General features: G+C 32.5%; 1 long non-coding RNA gene across 8 annotated transcripts; it reads right to left on the reverse strand.

The window, feature by feature from the left end:
* Nucleotides 1-876: 876 nt before the first annotated feature.
* Nucleotides 877-15,180, reverse strand: LOC114262198 (uncharacterized). 8 transcript variants are annotated; one of them, XR_014346734.1, is made up of 7 exons: nucleotides 14,794-15,180; nucleotides 11,939-13,350; nucleotides 11,591-11,792; nucleotides 10,763-10,889; nucleotides 2,651-2,819; nucleotides 1,751-1,801; nucleotides 877-1,659 (listed from the first exon to the last, which is right to left on the reverse strand). It is a non-coding gene; the product is annotated as an uncharacterized LOC114262198 (long non-coding RNA). The 8 variants fall into 8 exon arrangements; XR_014346736.1 differs by lacking the exons at nucleotides 877-1,659; nucleotides 1,751-1,801 and adding exons at nucleotides 4,274-4,457; nucleotides 5,555-5,644 and having other exon boundaries at nucleotides 2,308-2,819; XR_014346739.1 differs by lacking the exons at nucleotides 877-1,659; nucleotides 1,751-1,801 and adding an exon at nucleotides 4,274-4,457 and having other exon boundaries at nucleotides 2,463-2,819; nucleotides 11,939-12,012; nucleotides 13,131-13,350.
* Between the last annotated feature and the right edge of the window lie 3,810 nt (nucleotides 15,181-18,990).

The following is an 18,990-nucleotide window of genomic DNA, read 5'->3' on the forward strand; positions in this document are numbered from 1 at the left end:
TAAACAAATTAAAATCACAAATCTAACAGAGAAGCAGCAATAAATTGTAAATAACATAAAATTAACTTTTATTAATACAATAGTAAAAAATAAACAATTTCTCTAAAATTAATATTACTATATAACATTCTAATAATTTAATATAAAACTTGTTCCACACTATATAAACAACGTAAAACAACAAAACATACTCAAAAATCACTTTCCGCAGTTTCATATGCATAAATCTAAAAACAAAAACAACAAAACAAAACAAAATTTGTCCAAAATCGATTACCAAGTGTAAAGTTATGACATGTTAAAGATGTAATCCCACAAATGTTTTTTTTTTAAGTTTCAGGTATCTCTATTTGTCCAAATTGATGTACGCATTTTTCAATTTTGAAAACAAATAAGTTAAAATAATTTAAACATATAAGTAAAAATTTATTAATTAAAATAAGTGGACAGATAGGTTAAAAATATGAGAAGATATGTTAAAATAATTTGGACAAATAGGTTCAAAAAAAATGGAGTTAAACCCATATAAGGATAGAACTAATAAGAGGCTGATTAAAATCATAAAACAACCCGAATTGAATTAGTCAAGGTCTGAAGATTACATTAACAACATTTTCTACACTCACCTTAACATTGCTATCATGAACCGGGTGTTATCATCAAATAATGCTTGCAAAAATCAAATCAAGATAATAAAAAAAATACTGGATCAATTATGTTCCAAATGCATCATGTGATCTTAAATGGATTAGGCATGTTACCATTTTTGAGAACAACAATTGATGTTCCACACATAATTGTCTGGAAATTTCTTGAATAATAGATACGAATGAATGAGAGAAAAGAAAATAAGAACAAATAGAAACTTTTCCAGAATAAAAAAGCAATCCTACAACACTTTTATTTGAATTTCATAGAGAAGAGTCTGAGAAATATTGCAGAAGCAGATAAGCAATATCACAAATGTGCATACTAAAGTAAGCAGCATTGGCTTGTGCCCAAAAACTAAAACACAAACTTCCAAGGGGTACTGTACATTGCTATCTGGCAAGATGTCATTCATGTTGTAACTCTTATGCATTAGCTTCACATAGTCCATTGTCTTCCTTTCCCTCAAGAGTTTAAGGTTACAACCAAGTCTTATGTGATTCACAAAATCATTTCACAGAGTGCTGCCATTTGAATTCATTGTTCCTTTCTAGTAATTAATTGATGCAATAGATCCAATAATTGCAAAGTGCAACCGTAGGGAAAGATTTAATGAAGTAAAAGGTCTGTGCCATTTTGATTGATTTGAATGGTGAATTATTGCTACTATCTGTTAAAACATGTCAAATGTAACAAAGAGGATTGATGATAGTAAAAATAGAGTTAAACCCATATAAGGATAGAACTAATAAGAGGCAAGACCACAGAAATTAGAGAGGCTTTAGTTCAAATAGGAACTAATGCAATAAAAAAGGAAAGAACAAAGAGAACAATGGTAATACTATCTTGATCACTGAAAACAACTTCGTTGGAGGCACAGAACAGAATGAAATGGACAGCTCAAGAAAACCCAACTGTCGATTAGTCAAGGTCAGAAGACTACATTAACAACATTTTCTACACTCACCTTAACATTGCTATCATGAACTGGGTGTTATCATCAAATGATGCCTGCGAAAATCAAGTCAAGATAATAAAAAAAATACTGGATCAATTATGTTCCAAATGCATCATGTGATCTTAAATGGATTAGGCATGTTACCATTTTTTAGAACAACAATTGATGTTCCACACATAATTGTCTAGCAATTTCCTGAATAATAGATAAGAATGAATGAGAGAAAAGAAAATAAGAACAAATAGAAACTTTTCCAGAATAAAAAAGCAATCCTACAATCCTAAAGGCATTGATAATTCTAAAGCTAATAAATTTAAGAATGTTAATCCTATCTAATTCAGCCTGCCTAAACAAAGAATAACTTAGGATTCAACTCTTTCGTCCCCTACAATATATTGAGAAAGGGTAAAATTATTGAATGGACATCCTATAACTTTTAAATGCACAATAAACTTGTAAGAGAACTGTAGTAACCTGTTTGGCTGTATTTTCATTTTCTTTGTTTTCAAAAACAAAAACAATGAAAAGTTCAAAAACATCCATCATTTTCAGATCCTGCAAAAACCAATTCCAAAAATTTGAAAACATTTATGGTTGCCTACCCATCAATATGATAACAAAGTATGGGTTTCATTCTGGCACATATTCTCTAAACCCTAAATTGATAATGAGCACAATCCCCGTATGCACACTAAAAAAAATGGAATGCGGTCCAGCAGGTTAGTGAGAGGAAGAATGGCATCCCTAGTGTTGTCCTGAACTTCCCAATTCCCATTTTGCAGCCTCCACAATCAATCATTTAATGGGAGGATTGGGAAAGGGGGCAATCCCATTCAAAAATCATGCCTATGCATCATGTTACAACAGCTTTGAGAATTTATTCCTAAGTCTCAAAAATTATTGGCCTATTAAAAGATATAGAAAATTTAAGTCAAGAAAAATAAAAAACCAAAATTAATGTACAATATACAGACAGCGAAAGCGCCGGGGGGGGCGCGGCGGTGTTGGGGGGTGAAGTCCTTTCGGATAAGTAAGTTTACTAACTCTCTGTTTCTGCTTCAGGACATAGCATCCCTCCGTCGATGTCACCATCTTTCTTATCAGAAGCTACCTCAGTCTTCTCCTCTTCCACTATGCTCCTCTGCTGCAACTCCTGCTTCAACCTTAAGATCTCATCATCCTTCTCTTCTACACTATCTTGCAAGATAAGCACCTGCAATAGAATAGAACCCATGTTCAAATTGCACATCTCAATCAAGCAATCTCAGCTGCACACAATGTCATCAGTTCTAGTGTATTTGTAAATTAAGCTCGTCTCATTGCGTGTTCAGTGTTAGATAAAAAGACACATAATTTCTTGCCAATTTGGACCATCTAAACCATACCAGAGATTCTTTAACAAAAAGCTGTAACATTTGAAACATTTAAGACTATAGCCATAATTAAATTAAACCATCAATGGCCAATTGAAAGTTGAACATGCAGCTTTTTCATAAAACCAGCAGCAGCATAATCAAACAGAACAGAGCAAAAAAAAAAACAAAAACCAGAGCAAAAGCCCCAGCAAAACAGCACACAACATCAGCAAAAATTGAAAACAACTCCATTAAACAACTCCCAAAACAACTCTTATTACATAGACATGTATATATATTGAATTAATGGTAGTTTTTATGAATTTTGATGTTTGGTAACATAAAATTAATCTCAATCGTAAATAAATATATATATATATATATATATATAAATATAAAAAAAAAATTGCCATGTCCTTTGCCATGTCCATGTCCCCATTTTTTTAAAATCATCGTGTTCCATGCCAGTGTCTGTATCCGTGTCCGTGCTTAATAGGCTAGGGTCACTTACCTTAATTGAGAGGTCAAGGTCAATTCTTGTAAAAGTAAAGACTGATTATTTCTTTCATATTAGCTTTTTCTTTAATTGTTATTCTTCCCTTTATGGACTCTTTTCATATATTAAGAGAGGTTAGTGTCAATTTATAGTCAAAGTAGAGACTAATTATTTATTTCATATTAGGTTTTTCTTTAGATGTTATTTTTTCCCTTTAAACTCTTTCATATATTAATATAGTGGCTGTGATGTTGAGTTTGCGGGTAGGGAGTTGTGGTGCAAATTCTAAAAATGGCATACTGTATTCCCACAACAAACTTAACCACAATTTCATATATTAATATAGTGGCTGTGATGTTGAGTTTGCGGGTAGGGAGTTGTGGTGCATATTCTAAAAATGGCATACTGTATTACCACAACAAACTTAACATAACCACAATATTCCGTAACAAATACCTTAACATGTAACTTTTCTCACCAAAATGATTTGTCACTACAAATGGTTCGTAACATTTTCACCACATCGTTCATAACTAATCAACATAATCACAATGGTTTAGAACTTTCACTTTAGGTGCACACCATAAATTCCCCATTCATAACTTTTACCCAAAAAAATTCATAAATTTCTTATGATAGGAGTGTGCATATTAGCATTTTCGTTGCAGGTATATATAATTGGACTTTCTTACATAATTACTTATTCTATTTAATGTAATTTTCTAATATATTTTGTAAATATTCTCCTCCCAATTGACTAAAATAAAAATTAAAAACTTTAAAAGGAAGCAAGCTAGTAAACATGAGTGATCTCACCTGGATAGTTCTTTTCCTTAGCATAGGAAGGTCTGAGAGTATGAAAAGCTCACAAAGTCTCAAAATTGAAGTCTGAATTCTTCAAATGTATGTATCAACAAATAAATCTTTGCCAAAACCCAGAAATGCTGACCCCCAGAACTCCACAAATCAGCCAAATCACCAGATTGGTTATTGACTTCCTCTGCATTTGCTCACAAAACCCAATAAACCCTCAATTGGGTATTTCAAACAAATCACCAAATTACCATATTTATAGGTGTTGAATCAAGAAAACCTTACCAACATGGAAATAAGGGTTAATGTGTACTATTCTTGTGTAGTACTAATCTGGGTTTGTAGTACAAATCGATTGGAGCATTAATGAAGTCTAAATTTAGCACCTCTGTCTCACATCATTTTTATCGAACAGTTGGTGGGCAAGATTGCTCCTCCTTTAGATTGACTCCACTATTTTATATAATATGATAGAGAAAGAGAGAGAGAAGAGAGGTGTTTTACTTTCAGGTATGGCAAGGGTTTTGGAGAGAGAGAGCTTCTCGTCTGGGATTGGGACCAGACTTTTCTCAGATGGTGTGGCCATCGGATTAGCTTCCGATTCAACTTTCATCGGTCACTTGGGCCTCTGCTGCTGTTGCTCTCTTTTTCGCCTTTCGTTGAGGAGAAAGAGGGTGGGTGAGATCGTTCTGTTAAAGCAGAAGAACAGAGAGTGGGAGAGAGATAGAGAGGGACGGTGGGACAGTCGCGGAGTTGGATCAATGGCGACGATGATGATAAGCAACGGCGGTGGTGGTGAGCGGCGGCAGCGGATCAGTGGTGGTGTTTGGTGAAGGATGAAGAAGGGTAAAGGTAATAACAGGAGATCAGGTTTTTTATTTTATTTTGAAGAGAGAAACGTATAGAGAGGGAGTTGAAGAGATATGTTTAGGCAAACGTGGGGGAGAAAGAGAAGAGAGCATTTCGGCGGGAATCAAACACATCTCCACCATTGATATTTATTAGAATGGATCTAAACCCATGATTCAAAATGTATCTCTCATACATTTTAACACATTTTCAAAAAACCTCTTGCCTTATTATATAGATACTATTTGAAATAGTTAATAGTAAATAAAATATTCATAAAACATGTACGGTCAAAGCAAATGAGATGTGCCATCAAATTTTTTCTTTGTTTTTTTCTTAAATAATTACAGAATTTATACAAAAATTTTAAAAAAAAATTAAAATAAACAATCTGAGATGTATTTTGATACTTAAAAATAAATAATAAATAAATACCATTAACAGCCTAAACGATTTGTCGGTGGAAAGAAGTGGCCACTCAGTCCTTTACGGGCTCTGTCTTCCACATATTTCGTTGCATTCCTACTGAAAAAAATAATAATATATCAAAACAATTTGAATATATAGATTTGGCCTTTGTTAGTCTGTTACTCTTTAGTTTGGTACCTCTCCCAAATAACTACACAAAATATATAATCAAAGCCACAAAATATATGATAAAACCAAATCATCAAGCCCAGCTGAGTAATTATCAAAGCCCAAACAAAAATAACACCAAATCCACTTGAGTGATGTTGCAACCTGAGCTGCTGAGCTGCCGAAATGGTTGGAGTGATGTTGCAACAGAGCTGCTGTCGGATTGAATGACAGTCGGAGTGAGCTCTAATGAAAGCAGAGAAAGAAATGGGGATAGAGAGAAATGAGAGGCAAAAGGTGAGAGAGAAATGGGTACAGAGAGGGAGTTTAAAATTTGAAATCAGTTGGGCGGGAACCATCATTTAATCTCAGCAGTTAGATGTTGGTTAGGTATCTCAGCCATCTCAAGAAGTCAAAAAATTTGAACAGATAGTCAAAAAAGTCAATAAAAAAAAGTCGAGTTTTCTCTAAATGGGCATATGCGGTCGGTCAAGGGGGCTATAGACGATGTTTGGATCCATAAAAGCAAACCTAGCGTAGGTCCGTGCCTAAAGACACGGTGTAAATAATTTTAAGATTAAAATGCAGTTATAATTTATACGTATTATGTTGAAATTTATAAAATTTGTGTCATTTTTTTTATAAAGATACTGAAAAAATATATTGAAATATTTTTATTCTTAAAGAACTTATAACAATTTTGCTTGTATTACACGCTCTACAAAACTCAAATAAAATAACTCCTCCTAATCTTAATGCAAATTAAAAAACAAACATATAAGATTTAAAGTTATATTGCATATCAAAAATATAAAAGGCAGTAAAAAAAAATTTGTATATCTAAAAGTAAATTGAACAACTTAATTCCCAATGGAAGGCATATCAAATATATAAAAGGCATATAAAAAATTTTGATCCAGATGATAAATTACATTAAACTGGATAAATTACATTTTAAGATGAAGTATTATATATCTATCTATTATTGTAGATTAATCTATTATTGCAAAACATTTACAAATGATAATATTAAATTAAAAAAAAATCGTAAACTAAAAGCAAATTGAACAATTTAATTCCCAATGGAAGCCAAGCAACATATTAAAGAAGTAGGATACCTTTAATGGTTTAGCCAATTTTCTATGAACAACAGCTGATTAAAAATAAATAAATCAAATAGAGAGAGGAGCACTAAAGATTTAGCCAATTTTCTTATTTGTATAATCAATTTTACTCCCCAATATTACTATATGTGAGAGAGATTTCATATTAAAAAAATTTAAAATAAGACCTATCAAATACCATGAGCTTCTTAAGACTCAACACACAGATTGCAAAGATCTATGTGTAAAATCAAATAGAGAGGAGCACTAAAGATCTTTGCAATTTTCTTATTTGTATAATCAATTTTACTCTCCAAAATTACTATATGTGAGAGAAAGATTTCATATTTGAAAAATATAAAATAAGACCTACCAAGTACCAATGAGCTTCTTCAGACTTAGCACACAGATTGCAAAGATTTATGTGTAAATTGTCACAAATTTTAGTCAACACTATTACAATGAGCACACAACAGGTTCTAATTGCTTATTTGGAGTCTTTTGTTGTTCCAATTCTATGTGCACTAAACATATAAAGCTGATCAAGAAGGCTTATTCTTTCCAATTTTGGCTACTTGTATTTCAAGCATCTCCTTGAATATAGCTAGCTATGAGACCTAGGATGGTTTTGAGTGGATGTTTTTTTTTTCCCCTCCATTTTAGCATTGGATACTATCATGAGCTAAATTTATATTAAAGAACTGGTAGTTTTGGGTCCAAAATATAAAAATATCATCTGGAGGTAGAGTGTGATCATAGAAAGGGGAAACATTATGGAGTCATCAGCCAATTGCTTTTGTCTCTTGATTATGACTTAGCTTATGCCTAATGGGATTGGTATTTACTAATGAAATTGATCGGTTAAAGAGTTTCGTTCCCTAAAGATATGTCATTTATTAGAATGTTACTTTGAACCACACACACATAATTTGTTTAACATGCATCTATTGATACAAATAGGTATTATTTTGTACATATATTAAGACTTTCATAATATGAAAAAAGGAACTTATAATTTTAATAATTTTGTAGGAAAAATGGAATCATTCACAGTATTAATCTGTCAAAGTCCAACTGCACATTTAATAATGGCGTCAGTTCTATTTTCTACGTGGGGATAACTATCACATGGAATCTCTGGTATATTTGTGGCATTTTTGAAGTGTTCATGCACATGTCCATGTGTGATGGAAATTGATCTATATATCTTGCCAGGTGATGTCTGAAATTCAGAATCCAATCCATGTGGAACTTGGTGGTGTGCTATCTAGAAAGAGAGGCATGATTTGTGAAAGTGTAGTGAATTAAATGTGAAATCGAATGCTTATCCATTGAGGCCTCGTTTGGGAAGTTACTATTTTAGTAGGCTATTTTAGTTTTTGGCTATTTTAAGTAGGCTAAAATTTTTGTGTTTGGGAAGATGATTGGATTTTTTTGTGGTTGGATGTGATGTTTGTGAGAGAAAAAGTGAAATGATTATGGGTTTGATGTGATATTTTGTCTTATTAGCTATTTTAACCTATTTTGTCTTTTTGTGATTTTTAGCCTAAATTTGGCTATTTTTTTTCTTCCCAAACACCCCCTGAGATTTCATTACATGACCAACGGGTGAGGCCTCAACCTTGAGGCAGAACCTTAATACAAATCTAGCAAGCTAAAATTATGGAAAAAAAGCCTCCTAACCTAGCAACCCACCACCAAGCTAAGATATGCATATACATATATATGATCAATTACATGCCCAAGATGACTACTAAAATGAAGCATATTCAGTTGACAGAGGACTTGAAAAAGTGAAACAGGAAAAATTCCAAACTATTTAAGTCTAAGTCAGTCTAAAAACAATTGAAGTTGATAAGACAAAAAAATCCAAGACACTCATTTTATATTATTTTTTTAAGAGCACTGAATTTCATTTTAAATAACAAACATAGAAAAATCAAAATTTTAAATACTGAATTTCTACACAAACAAACAAACAAAAGCTTATTAAGTCTAAAAAGTTGCGAACATTTGTGATAGTGCAAACAAACAAACAAACCAAAATACGAACACATAATAAATTATACGAAAACATAATAAATTATAAACACATAAACACAAAAAAGGGAGTTGTTAACATAATAAATAGGAACATTGGTGATAAAAAAATTCTGATTTAGATGAGAGGAAATTTAGATGTTATTAACCTAATAAATAGGAATTTCTATATATTTATATGTGTACACTTAAAAAGCTTACAAATTTATTAGAATCTATTACTTAAGATGTTGGATTTGGAGTTTGAAATTAATTAAAAAAAAATTGTCCATATCATCATCTGGACCCCTAAAAAGAATAATCAATTATAGAGGTAAAGAACTATATAATGTTTGTGAGTTTTTGGAGCTAAAATGGAGAAAACAATTTTATTTTTCTTACTATAGCAACTCACTAACAACACTGCATGGACATAGACTTCACACCCACTTAAAAATTATTAACATGACTCTGGAAAAAGGGAGTTGCTATGACTCTGAAAAAACCAAATTAATGGCTGAATATTGGAAGTAAATAACCATAAGCACAGAGCCAACACACTGAAAATGCAGTTAATATCCGATAGCAGGAACTCAAAAAATCTATAGCATGGGCCCAACACACTGAGAGAAAGGAGGAGAGACAAAAATTGGTAAAAAACATAGCAAAGCAATAACTGATTTTGGTGATAAAAAATAGAGCAGTCGAAGTGACTATATCATGGGGGTTGCTGCCACAAAGAGAAGGCAAAAGAGGGACTATAATTGACCCTAGTAGGCGAAGATGGCAGGTTTCCTCACGCAACATTTGAGATAGTGAGAGATTCATCTAGTTCAGGAGTGGCTAGTGTGATGTTGAGTTTGAGCCAAATAAAGATTATATATTGTTTTGGTGTATGTCAGACACCAAATAAATTATATACCTAGACAAATATCTTGACAGTAAACACATTGAGCAGAATTTTTGTCTCTTATAATATATATATGCATGCTCACATATCATCATCTGGACCAACTATTCAATTAATGATAAAAATTCATGAAATGATAAAAATTGAATGTGAGCATGAAATGATAAAAATTCACTTAATTGAATATTCATCTAATGATAAAAATTGTCTTTCATAACATCTAAATTCATGCTCACATCCATATATATTATTGGAAAAACATATTGCGTAGAATTTTTGGAAAAACATAAAAATTGTCTCTCATAACAGTAAACACATTGAGCAGAATTTTTGTCTCTCATCACTAATTTAAACAGTTGACAGTAATAAAAAACAAAATTTTTAATTACAGAATAAAAAACATTGTGCAGAATTTTTGAGTAGAATTTTTGGTGATTTTGGTGATAAAAAATAGAATAAAAAACAGTAATAAAAACATTGAGCAGAATTTTTGGTGATTTTAGTGATAAAAAATTGAGCCAACTGATTTTGGTGATAAAAAATTGAGCCAACTGATTTTGGTGATAAAAAACATAGCCTTTGCAACTACTCTTTAACAAAAGAAAAAAACAGTTTTTTTCTTTTGTTATTTCTTTAACAGAGCAACAAAAGAGATAAAAAACAAAGCAGTTGGCTCAATATCAATTATTTTTTCTTTAACAAAGCAATTATTTTCTTTAACAAAGCAGCCATGATATAGTCTAAACCATAGCAACCATGGTATAGTCACTTTGTTAGCAAAGCAACTATTTTCTTTAACAAAGCAACTGTTTTCTTTAACAAAACAGAGCAGTTGGCTCAATAACAAAAGAACAAAATTCACCCGTATATATCAGTTGGCTCAATATCAAAGCAAAGCAATAACAAAAGAAATAACAAAAGCTGAGAGAGGAAAAAGAGTGATGTCGAGTAGCCAAATGTTACCAAAGCATTGAGCAGCCGAGCAGAAAAAAAAATTAAGCAAAAAAAAAATAAGAACCAAAGTAATAAACTAACCGAGCAGCCGAGCAAGATGTCGAGTAGCCGAAGTGAATAGCCGAGCAGCCGAAGTGATGTCACAGCCGGAGTGAACAACGGTGAAAGTGGTCAGAGTGATCCACAGAAGCTCTGATGAAGGCAAAAGCTGAGAGAGGAAAAAAAAAATTCAAGAAGAAGAACAATTACCCGAATCAATGAGAGAATACTAAAGCCATGTTTTCAATTAAGATAAAAATGAGAGAATACTGAAGTCATGTTTTCAACACTAAATAATAATACTGAATTGGTTAAAGTCATGTTTTCAATAACTCTATTGAACTAAGCAGTTAAAAATACTTTTCCATATATTGGTCTGTGCAAAATTTGTCTGATATAAATACTATAGATTTGTCTGATATAATCCCTATAACTAAATATATATATCATTTGAAGGTCTAAGAACAGTGATGCGCTTAGTCTCGGGAGGTGGGGAAACATGCTGCAAATCATACAGATGCTAAGAGAACAGGGAATTTGGTTCTTGCAGAAACTTAACGAATAAATCTTTGTTAGAAATTAAAACTTCCAACACATCTTGGAATTGTTTGGATTGGCGAAGTTTTTCATCTGTGGCTAGGCGTTTTTCTTCGATGAACTTCTGACGAACTAAGGCCATATTTTTCTCATTTGTATTCTCATTATACCTTCTTTTCTGTGGTGATTTATCTCTTACATAACTTCCTTTCTGTGATTGCTGTCATATTTCATAAACATCCTTATACTCATTATGCTCTGGACACTGATGGATCTCACATTGCATTTGCATGTCCAATCCATGTTCTTGCTGCCAATAAGCCAAAGGAATACCTGAATGACTTCGTGCATAGTCTCTTGAATGACTTCTTTGCGCAGCAGAATCAGACTGTTGCCATGGAAGGGTATCAAGCCCCATCAACTTGGCGACCACACTGGGAGGATTATGCTTGGACTCAACTTCTTTCGACATTTCATGGTCTATGGGTGTTCCATTTGATCTTCTATTTGAAGCATTTCTCAGCTCAGACACTATCTGCATGCCATCCACAGACATAAAATAGATCAAAGTAATGTAATAATATTGTAGTACAGATCTCAGTACTGAACAGACATCCTGCATAGATTTTAGTCAGCTGTCGACCATCATTACAACGACTTAGTAATAAACTTAATTTATACCACTTTGTCCTCTATTGGATCACCAATAGGACTCGTCCTTGCTGAATCTGATTGGCTCCTTGAGAGTGGCAAACCTGTAAATCAATTACTACCAGGTCAATAAGGGCTATAATGGTTTACAAATGCAGAAGTCCAGCAAAGAGAAGAAGTATCATCAGGTTTAAACAAAGGAAATACATTAAATACAAAAAGGGAATAAGTGTTTTCCCAGAAGGTACTCAACATCAACTTCAATGAATTTAAACTCAAAATGGGCAGAGCAGACAAATCACCAATGCTGACCTGTAGAATTGGTTAAAGTCTGAGCATAATTTCTTTTCCATATATCTATAACTCACCCGTATATACCAGTTGGCTCAATATCACCCGTATAACTCAAAATCCAAACCCAATACAATAAGATAAACCCAAAAACAGAGCAAGAAAGGGAGATAGAGAGGGAAGGTAGATACTGAGGGGAGAGTCAGTGCAGAGTAGGAATAGGGAGACAGACGGTAGACAGAGAGGGAGACAGAGAGGGAGATAGAGAGGGAAGGTAGAGGGTATGGGAAGACAGATGGTAGATAGAGGGTATGGGGGAGATAGAGGATAGGTATAGGCAAATCAAATGAAATGTGTTGGGCGGGAACCACCCATTGATCTAAACCATTGATCTAAACATTTTAGACATCTCAGCCGTCCAAATTAAATGTATCTCTCAGACATTTGTATAGATTTTCAAAAACCATCTTCCCTTATTATATAGATGTGCTTATTACATTCAACATGACTTAAGGCAAAAAATCAATGGCCAGTCGTCATAAGACTTTACTCAATTAAATTATGGGTTTTCATACACAACTGTCTCAAACTCTCAAAAGAAAGACAAAATCTCAAACTCATGAAAGTCACAAAAACTTGAGTTTGCAAAAAGACCCACAACAACACCAAATCGTCTCCAAACTCATTTGCTTTATTTCTCGATGCATATACGATCTTTATCTCCGATGGTGAGTCATAAATCGCCAAAATCTGAATTGGGTTTTGCTTATAAATTATTTTTTTCAAATGGGTCGTTTGATTTTTTCTGAATTTAGGCGTGTAGATGGAAGAAGAGGACCCATGATCTTCATATATGTGTATATATCTGTATCTATGTGTCTAGATTAGAGCTTTTCAATTAGGATGGTGAAAGAGAATAGAGATATCAGGCCTGTGTTGTTCAAATTTGGTGTGGCTTTGGCTCTCTCTCATCAAGAACTAATAATCCGCCACTGTTGCCATCTTCTTTCAAGCAGTGGGAGAAAACCTTGGGAGTAATCCCTCAGGATGACAACTGTGATATGACAGACAGAACCTGTCGACCAAACCCAAAAATCCCATCAATTGCTTTATCTGGCATAATTAAGTCCCCAGAGTGATTGGTGCTACACCTGTTCACAAATTCCAAAACAGCCAATCAAATGTTCAAAACCCACCCAACAAAACTAAAGATGAACATTGATATGGGGACAAAACAATGACAATAGAAAAAAGAGGACAGAAGTTTTGAAATGTACACTCAACTCCTCAATCCTGATATGTTGCCAAGCCATTGCAGATATAACATATAATATAAGATACATTCTGCTAAGATCATTACTTCTCTAATCCTCCTTCAGTTGACCTTCATTCTTCTTTTTACAGTTACCATTAGAAATTTTGGTCCTCATCCCATTTATAATCCTCTTCCTCTTCCTCTTCCTCTTCTCCATTTACCAATGTAGAATCTACTAAGAGAATGAACACCACTGATTTTTTGTCGTAGAACATAAGGCCACGAAGTTTTAGACAAAAAGCCACTAAAAAAGCCAATTCCCAAATGAACCCTAAGTTAACTGATTTTTTTTCAATTAGAAGATTGGTGAAATCATGTTGAAATAACCAATGTCACATTTGATTATGGTTGTTCTGTAAACTAAAATAATAATAAAAAAAGGCTGCTAATTATGGAAACCACATATTAGTCTATCACGAAGGCTTTTTATTTCACTCTTTTGACCATCTACTCTCTCCATCTAATAGTTATTTTATGTCCCACATTGACACAGACAACCTTCAGAAGTCATAACAGCTTACCCGAAAACAATTGGGGCGGAAGAGTTAGTGACCAAAGACGGCCCCATAATTGTGTCAAAATACAGAAAATTAGATACATAAAAACCAGACGTCATAACAGCACTGATTACTCTGAGCAGAGCATTCAGCAGGCAGGATCAAAGAAATTGAGCTTAATCTGCACACACTTGACATTTTATTAAGAGAATTGTCTCAGCCAACCCACCAACAAAACTACTCCTATTAAGTCTTAAAACTCAAAACCCAATAAAAATTATCTTTTTTCTGGCAATAACAAACACAATTGGGTACAAACAAATCAACATAATTTGAAACACATCAACTATACATAAACACAATTACAAACTAATCGAAACCCAAAATGGAATTGAACCCAAAATCGAAATGGTATTTTTCGGAGAATGATTTCTGGTGGCTGAGCGTAAATCTAGGGTTTGAGAGAGAGGGAGAGAGGAGAGGAGCAAACAGAGGAGCGAACTTGGTGAGCCAATCGAAGCACAATCGGATCAAAAACTCAAAAGTGGAAAAAAAAAAGGGAAACAAACACATATTACTAAACCAAATCTTACAAACTTGATTTAGAGCAATCCAAATACCTAAAATACCCTAATTAACAAATCAATTTAAGGTTTAGAAAAAACAAAAATCAAAATCAAAATGAGTACTCTGTTATATGATCAAAGCCCCAACTCTTCTGGATATATGATTAAAGCCACAAAACTATACTGAAATTGTTTTGGGTTGTAAGAGAATCTTACCTTGCGATGAAGAGGAGCGTGACGAATGAGGAAGAGGAGGAGGAGCGTCGGTAGCGAAGAGGGTGGGGGTCGATGAAGAGAATTGAAATCAAACGGTTGATGAAGAGGAGTGTGACGAAGGAGGAGCGTCGGTAGCGAAGAGGGCGGGGTTTTTTGCTTCTGTCGAAGAAGAACAGAGAGTGAAAGAGAGAGAGATAGAGAGAGGGAAGGTGGGGAGGATGTGGTTAGACGTGCGTGGGTCAGACGTGCATGCGTGAATGAATCAATCATCATTCATTTGAACCAATCTGAACCATCGATATAAGCTTAAGAATCATCTCAGCCGTTAAATTGAAATTTATCTCTGATACATTTTCACACAAATTCAAAAACTCTTCTCCCTTATTATATAGATTTTTTGAGACCTAAACTTTATGTTTGTTGATTTTATTAAAACTCACATTTATAGTGATATTTGATTAAATTTATTTAAAAAATCTTTTAATTTATACACAAAATCTTTCAATTTTTAATGATGTTAGTATATTTATTTCAGAAATATAATGTATGATTAAATTTAATTATAAATATTTTAATTTTTTTAACATATAGTCCGATAGTTGGGTTTGAGATTTATAATTAATTTTTGAGTTGGGCTTGGGCAAAAATAAAGACCCGATGTTAGGGTCGGGCCGGGACTGAGACAAATACAAAGCCCCTTATTATATAGTGTCGACTTGGCCCGACAAATGGCCACCCCTAATACGAATCATCTACATCTAGAAATTATATTTTACTCTTTAAATTTCTAATTATTACATAATAATAAATTTTTATTAATAAATCATTAAATTAATTAACAGTTTTTAATTATGTCATAAATTTATTTCAATTAACAATCATGATAATTTTATTATTGCATAGAAGAGTAGTTAAAAATTTTATTTTTGCTGTTAATTCTGTTAAATAAAATAAATATTTATAATTTCCAGAACTATAGAGAGCAATTCATATTTTAAGCAAATATTAGGGTTTTATTTAATTTACCCTTATCATTATTATTTTTTGGTTGCTACTGATATGCAAGTGAACATAATTTTATCTTTATTATTTGTTTGGTTTTTTTTTAACAAAAACTTTATCATCTTTTTAGAAAAAATAACAAAGAAAAAAAGAACTCAAGATTTGAGCCTTTTAACAAAATAAAATTTGACTTTTTAATTTTATAAAGAGGTCCGTAAATAACATTTCATTTTTGACTTTAGATCATTTTTTTATTTTATTTGAGTCACATCACTTTTTATTTGGGCCACATCACCTCTCTACTACATTGTACAGATCTTCATAAAAAATTTAAAAATATACTTATTTAGATCATCTCAAACAATTTTTAAATGACTAATATATTACTCGAGCAATGTTGTTAAAATTTGACATTTTCATACTATAAGATAGGCAAGTATCTGCTATCCGTCAAAATCGAATGGCCCGAAACCAATCTACCACACAATGGATGGTTTCAGTGTTTAGAGCGAACAACCAATTTGCCAAAGTTTGGACGGATAGCGGATGAGAGGTCACCCGACTCAATCTGATCGCCAACATTCATAAGAAAATAAAATTATACTTTTTTATGCTTAGTGTGTTAAAAAAACAAAAAAAACTTTTTATTTAGGAATTATACATTAAAAAAATAGCATTTTATTTAATAATTATATTTTTTATTTATAAAATATGAAAGTTGATTATATTTTTATTATTACAAAAATGAGTGAGACCCCACCACCCCAGTGAATGCTGATTGGTTCAATTTTTTGTTTGTTTGTTTGTTTGTTTGTTTTTCGTGCTTTCGTTGAACCCCACGTGTATGTGGGGGTTGGTAGGGATCACTCCCAAGTGGAGGGTCTGTATCAGTTTTGTTATTATTATTAAAAACGAACAATCAAAACTTTTGGATGCAAAATAGTAAAAAAGTTACTGGAAAATAACTAGAAAAAAGGCTCAAACTAATAAAGCTCCAATTCACCCAACTAATTCGCATCTACTCTCAAATCACATTTGCTAACTAAGCGGATAGATGTAGATTGATTTTTTCCAATCCGCCTAAGCACAGAAAATGGCAGATGAGAGGCCACCTAACCTAATCTGATCTGCGAACGATCTTAGATATGAGATTATTAAAAAATTTGATTTTGACCACATTTTAGCATTGGAGATGCTAAAAAAGAATAAACAACTCATCCTCTTTACAACCCAATTTGCATTCATTAAAGTGTGGTGAAGGTTCCTTTTTGTGTTAAATCAGGTTGGGAGTTGTTTCTTGTGATTTTGAGTGTGATTGAAGATTTACTTGAAAATATTTTTTTATAATTTTGATTGTGATTTAAAAATGGAAATGAAGATCATTTGGGGCATAGTTTGAGAAACAAATTGTTTTTGTTAGGATCCATGTATTTTAACATTCTTAGGTTGTTTGGACAATTAAAGTCGAACATTGCAATTTTGGTGTGTTCGGCAAAGATAGTATCACAATTGTAATATGCTGCTTATCAGTAAATACGTTAGTACTAAGTGTGGAGATATAATTTTTAAATGACAACACGTGGCTGCGGTGTCACCGAAGTGCTAGCCGAGGTGTCACGTGTCCTGGTCATGACGCCGAAATCATCTCGGTTAGGCTGAGGTTATTTACGAAGATACCGGAATCTAGGATAAGCAGATAAGGGACAAGAGTCCTAGAATGAGAGAGGACTTCAGTTTGGGTAAAGATAAGACTCTTAGAGAGTTTATCCCAATCCTACTAGGAGTCCAAGATTAGCAGTAAACCTAAATCCATTAAAGCTAGGCTTTTATTGGGACTAGGTTTGTGTTGGTTATAAAAGAGAGGCACCCTCATGGGTCTAAGGTATACTTTTTATACTCTGAATAATGAGTTAAGTGCTTTTGCTACCTTTGAGAGATAACTGACTTGATCGTCGGAGTGTCCCGGGTAGACGAACCACCTCCGGAATCTCTTCTTTTTGTGACAGGTCGTTCGGTCTTAATCTATTCTGTCAGTGTTATTCAGCTGAATGCTTGATTGGAAGTGTGGTCATAAATCGACACACACTTAGCAATAACTTTTAAATCACAAATCATGGCATAACTTGAGATAGTCAACCATTAAAACAAAGCTAGGATTATTAGACGATTTGAATTACATAAGACCAGGGCCAGTTTGAGATTTTCAAGAACCAAGGCGTGGAGCGTTAAAATTGGTACCCTTCATGTGTAAATAATAAAAAAATTATTTATTTGATTTTTTATTCTAAAGGTGTATAATGTAAATTTAAAATTAATGCAATACGAGTCATGTAAATATATATATTGATTTTGTCTTTAAGAGATAAACATTTTTTTAATCAAATTTAGAATTCATCAAATTTGAATTTAATGAAAAGAAAAATTGGGATATGAAGAGAATTTTTAGAAATATTTTCATGAAAATTTGATAGTTTGAGTAATTCATATGAAATCAAGTTTTTTTTACGCAAATCTATAATCAAATTAAATAGAAATAAAAAGTTAGAGATACTCTAAAAACCTTTAATTTAGGTGACGTTTGGAAATGTTTACGTTTTTCGTTTATGTTTATAAAAAATTGTAAACTAGTTTTTCTTTATTTTTAGAAAAAAGAAAAAATGTAAACACGTTTGGTTTGGAAAAAAAATAATAAAAATAAATTATTTTCTTATGCTTTTACTTTAAAATAAAGTTCTAGGGTTTAAACGCACCCATCCCTTTCACTTTTCTTTTGTATTTCCTTCTACTTCCTTTACTTGTTTATATCAATTTATAAACAAATGTAAACACCTTTTTTGAATTTTATAGTTTTTACCTTAGTTTTTAATTTGGGAGAACTTATTTATAAACTTAAAAAGTTACTAAACAAGTTTATATGACGGTTTTTAATAACAAAAAGTTACCAAAAACATGATGAGTTGGTTTGGACCTTTATTTTTAAACCTACTATAAGAATTAAAATTATTGGAGGGCCTAAAATTTATTAAAATTTGTTGCCTTGGGTCAAGATCGACTCTACATAAGATTAAAATTTAAAATATGGTTGAATTTTGATTTTTAAGAATGATTTGTGAAAAAAGAAAAAAAATTCAACTTTTATTTCATTCACATTTTCATTTTCATTTTCATTTTTCCCCCTTAATCATTTCACAAATT

The sequence above is a fragment of the Camellia sinensis genome, chromosome 12 (assembly GCF_055761805.1).
Source record: "Camellia sinensis isolate YWXY chromosome 12, ASM5576180v1, whole genome shotgun sequence".
Taxonomy (NCBI): domain Eukaryota; kingdom Viridiplantae; phylum Streptophyta; class Magnoliopsida; order Ericales; family Theaceae; genus Camellia; species Camellia sinensis.